Raw genomic sequence first — 5,436 nt, 5'->3', positions numbered from 1 at the left:
TCATGCTTTAGGGATAAATCCTAGTCCCACTGCCTGGAGTCCCACAAAAATACCAAGTCACACAACTGTCATCCACATTCAGAGGGCCTAGTTCAGTCCCATGAAGTCTCCTCATAAAACTGAGTTTCTTATAGATAACAGAATGATGGATTCTGTTTCCTAATTCCTTCAGCCAGTTCTAGCTTTTGATTGGAAAGTTGAGGATATTAATGCTTAGAAGTTATTATTGAAAAAGATAATCATGGTACAATCCACAAACCCAATGAGGCTAAGAGAAAAAGAGGGGAACACATAGATCTCTCTGGGAAGGGGAAATAGAATAGATTTGGCAGGTGGACTGGGACAGGTGGGAATGGGAACAGGAGGGTTCAGGCAGGAAGATGGAGGGAGAGAGTACTGAGAGAGATAGCTAGAACTGGGTGGTGGGGATGCAGAAACCTAGTGCAGTGGAAACTCCCTGGAATATATCAAAGTGACCTTAGCAAAGTCTCCTAGTATTGGGGATACGGAGTCTGAACTGCTCATCTTCTACAATCAGGAAAGGCTCCCAGAAGTGGGACTGGGACCTCCCAGGGACAAGGCCTTCAACTTACGATATCTCTTACCTAAAAGATGTGCTGGTATAATGGTGGGCACAGAACTTGTGGAAGTGGCCAACAAAGGACTGGTTCAACTTGAGGCCCACACGACAAGAGGGAGCCAATACCTAACACTGTTCGGATGGCAGGAATCAGAGGCAGGACAGCCCAGAGATCCAGGATAGAACCAAATACTACTGGAGGAAAATATCAATGAAATGATTCCTTATGGTATTCTTCTATACTCATAAATTGGTGCCTAGCCCAGTCGTCGTCAGAGAGACATCGTTCAGCAACTGATGGGAGCAGATACAAAGAGAGACCCGCAGCCAAACACTAAGCAAAGCCAGGGGAACCATACAGAAGAGGAGGAAGACTGTGGAAGCCAGAGCTGTCAAGGATGCCATGAAAACATGGCTCACTAAATCAACTAAGCAGGACTCATAGGGGCTCACAGATTGAAGTGACAAGTACGGACCCTGTATGGGTCTGAGCTAGGTTCTCTGCATATGTTATGATTGTTAGCTTAGTGTTCTTGTGGGACTCTTAACAGTGGGAATGAGGGGTATCTCTGACTCTTTTGCCTGTTCTTGGAACCCTTTTCCTCCTACTGGGTCGCCTCATTCAATCTTGATATGAGGGTTGGTTTGTGCCTAGCCTTTCTTGTAATTTGTCATCCCATATTTGTGAGCCTGCTCTCTTTTTTTTGAAGGGAAACAGGAGGAATATTTCTAGGGGTGAGGGGAGTTGCGGTGGGGGTCTGGAGGAGTGGAGGTAGGGGAAGCTGTAGTTGGGTTGTAAAGCATGTATATAATAAAAATAAAAATTAAAAACCAAAAAGTGTATGTTGATTGCAGTCATTTTTTTCTTTTTGTGCTCTTAGTCCTACTCTGTGTTTGAGTAACTAGTGCTTCATTTGTCTTCTCCCTGCAGTCTTTCGGCCATGCTTGTTCCTCTCTCCATTCTGAAGTATTGGTCTCAGTATTCTGTTTAGGGATGGTTTGGTGGACATGAAACATTTCAGCATGTTTGTATAATGAGAAGCTTTTGTTTCTCCTTCAGCTATGGCTAGGTAGTGCAGATTGGATCCATGGCCACTTAGAACACGGAATGCATTGCTTTCAAAGCTCCCATTGAGAAATCAGCTGTTATTCTGATGGTTTTTCTTTTGTATGTGTCTTGAGTATTTTCTCTCCCACCTTTCTGTGTTCTGTGTATTTAACTATGTTAGCTGTGGGGAGTTTCTTTTCTGGTCTTGTCTATTTGGTATTTCGAGTGCTCCTAGTATCTGAATAGATATGCATTTCCTTAGTTTGGAGAGGTTTTCTTCTATAATCTTGTTGAGGCTATGGTCTATTGACCTGGGATTCTTCTCTATCATCTATGCCTATAATTCAAAGACTTGGTCTTTTGATGGTATCCCAGAGTTAGCACATATTCTTTTCCTGTGTTTTAAATTTTTTTCATATTGTTTTCTTATGTGATCTAATTCTCCTTTATCTTCAAGACCTGCTATTCACCCTTCTGCTTGATCCACTCTATGTCTTTTCTTTGAGTATCTAATTCTATCTTCATCTCAGTGTCTATCTTGTATAACTTAACATATGGCTTCTAGTTTCATCTCTGTGGTAGTGGACAACAGGATTTGCCCATTTTTATGGCTGAACTGTATTCAGAAGAAAATATGGAATGTATTCAGAACTGTATTCCACATTTTCTTATCCATTCATCTGTCCATGGATACTCAGCATGATTTCTATATTTTGCCCACATAAGAAATGCTACAATAAATATGGAAGTTCAAATGTTTTTATGAGACATTGATTTCCTTTTCTGTGACTATTATCATGCAAATTCAATGCTTGAAAATCTTCGACACACTGTTTTGAAATACAAGAAGAACTCGGACATTTGGACATCTCTTATTACTTGGGCAATTACCAGAAGCAGCTGAACAGAAAACAAGGGACTGTACTACACTTCCAAAGAACAGCAGTATCTAGAATACCCAGAACAGAGAACAATGAAGTCATAGCTCTAAAGATAGTATTAGCTAACTTCTGGTTGGAGTACACTGTTTGTCTGCCAAACCTTCCCCCCTCCTCCTTATTTGGGGCAGTACCTCTTGTACCACTGCTACTGTCACCATCTGTAGCACATCTGCAAGAACCAGGCTTAAGTTTCCTATGCACTAAACACAACAGTGGAACTTCTGAGTCAGATGGTACTTCACGACTAACTTCCACAGCTCTGGTCCTGTACAAGAATCCTGTAGGCATTTTCAGGTTTGCATCTACCTTAGTTCTGACTTTAGGTGTAAGATGTTGGATTCAGTAGCTTGTCTGTCTAAACGCGTTTGCTGTTCATTTCTGTGTGCTTCCCTGATGGCATGTGCCATCTTCTTTGTTAACTTGTATGGATTAATAAGGGCCTAGAAGGTTAGTGAAGCACAACTATGGCTGCCTCTGTGGGGACATTTCTAGAAAGAAGGGAAGACATAAAGGCTAAATGAGGTTGATCAGGGGCCCAGATTGGGTAAAAGGGAAAAAAGAGAAAGGTAGCCACAACAATCATACCATCTCACCTTCCTGCCCAGCATAAGGTAAATTGCTGTGACCTTCTGTGACCTAAATACCAACATGGCTACAACTGAAGTTATGAGTCAGAATGAATTCTTGTCTCCTTTTATGTTTCCTTTTCTCACATACTCTGTCTGTGACTAAAAATGGACTAACATACCACTTGGCAGGAAACCAAATATATAAACTTTAATCCTGATATATTAATTTTGGAAACTTCATAGACTTTATGTATAAACTAGATAACATGTTAAACTACAGAAACACAGCATATGTTCAATAGATAGCATCCATTTTTACTATTTCCGTGTTCCCCATTTGTTAAGTTCATTGTGGCTCCACAACAGTGGTTGGGATAAGAAGTGTGTCTGCCATTACCCTGTTCGTGGAAGAGAGCGGGGTAATGAGGAAGGGAAATGTCCACCCAGGACTATGTAAGTAGCAATCTCAGAGCCCACCCTTCTCTTCTGTGTATATCTGACTGACATCATTTCAGGCTCCAAATAGTCACATTAAGACTCTTGAAGTCTTAGAAGTTTTACTATGTGTGCTTCTGGAAGTTAGTTATAAAGCTGACTTTTTATAATTATTCCTCTTTATCACCTTATATTTTGTCCAAATCTACATAACAGGTGATTTATAAACTTCTGATGTCTGCAGAAGTATAAACTCTTCCATATCTGTTTCTGCCTTGGTAGAATTGTTTTTGTTTTAAATTTATATACTTCTCTCTGTCTCTGTCTCTCTCTTTCTCTCTCTCTGTATGTGTGTGTGTGTGTATATGTGTATATGTGTGTGTGTTCCACATGTGTGCATGTGCAGTTGGAAGCCAGCAGCGGACACTGGATTCCATGGAACTGGAGTTACAGACAATTGTAATCCATCCAACATAGGTGCTAAGACCCAAGCTCAGGTCTCCTGTAAGAATATTAAGCATTCTTAACCCCTGAGCCATCATTCTAGCCCTAGAATTTTTAAAGGAACAATAGATGGTTACTCTCCCTTTTAATGTGTGAAAATTATACAACCATATCCATTGCTTTGGGACTTGACAGCACCTCATGCGATAGGAGTGTGACTCCCTCCAGGGTGGTTTTAGGCTTGCACAAGTCACGGTTATGTTTTAGTGTCAGCTTGAGTAGATTGAGGGATACTATGGGAAACAGGAAGTCATTACTTATGGGTGGTTCCGAAATCATATTTCCACAAAAGATTTCAGGGTGATTCAAGGGACAGAATAAGAAAAATCCTCCCTGAATATGGCCAGGACCATTTAATTGTCTTCCATGCTCCTACTAGGATGATCCATGAAACCCTACTTAAAGATTTCAACCTCTTTTGTAGTTTGAAGTCCCAAAATCTTCCATATTCTACCAATAAATAGCACAGTCAGGCCTGTTATAGCAATACAGTGCTCCCTGGTACCAACTACAATCTTCGTCACTGCTTTATTGCTGATAGGAGACACCATGGCCAAGGCAATTCTTATAAAAAGGAATTTCAATTGTGCGTTTGCTTAGGCTTTCAGATGTCAGCCCATTATCATTCATGGTGGAAAGAATGGCTCTACTCAGACAACCATGTTTCTGGAGAAGTAGCTGAGAGTTTGAAATCCTGATCCACTGGGGGGAGGGGAGGGTAGGAGAGATTGAGTTGAGCATGGCATACTCTAATTGATAAATTGTGTGAGAGAGAATAGACTCAGTGATTAAAAGCAGGTATAAGAGTTTAACTGGGATTGCACCCCTTCTTGTCTTTTTTCTTTGTGTAACACATATCACTCAAAATCAGGGAGTCTAAAAATAATAAGTACATGGGAGGTCATTGAATTACTACTTGAACTCAAATTGTTTTGATATAAAAATCTAGTCTATAGAGATAACAAATATTTGACAAGGCATAAAAATAAAACAATTAAAAAAATTAAATATGATCATCAAAAAACACAGTAATAGAATGCAAAGGAAGGCAATTACATTAAGTGTACATATGGTGGTTTGAATAAGGATGGCTCCCACAGGTTCATATATTTGAATGCTTAGTTATCAGGAAGTGGCACTATTTGAAAGGATTAGAAGCATTAGGAGGTGTGACCTTGTTGGAAAAAGTATATCACTGGGGGTAGGTTTTGAGGTTTCAAAAGTCCATGCCATACCAAATCTCTCTCTCTCTCTCTCTCTCTCTCTCTCTCTCTCTCTCTCTCTCTCTCTCATACTGAAGAGGAGATTTTAAGACAGCCTAGTATTAACTATATTGTGTTGTCGTTAATAGTTGCTTTT

The sequence above is a fragment of the Myodes glareolus genome, chromosome 22 (assembly GCF_982192425.1).
Source record: "Myodes glareolus chromosome 22, mMyoGla1.1, whole genome shotgun sequence".
Classification (NCBI taxonomy): Eukaryota; Metazoa; Chordata; class Mammalia; order Rodentia; family Cricetidae; genus Myodes; species Myodes glareolus.
Note: the sequence above shows the minus strand (reverse complement) of the source record.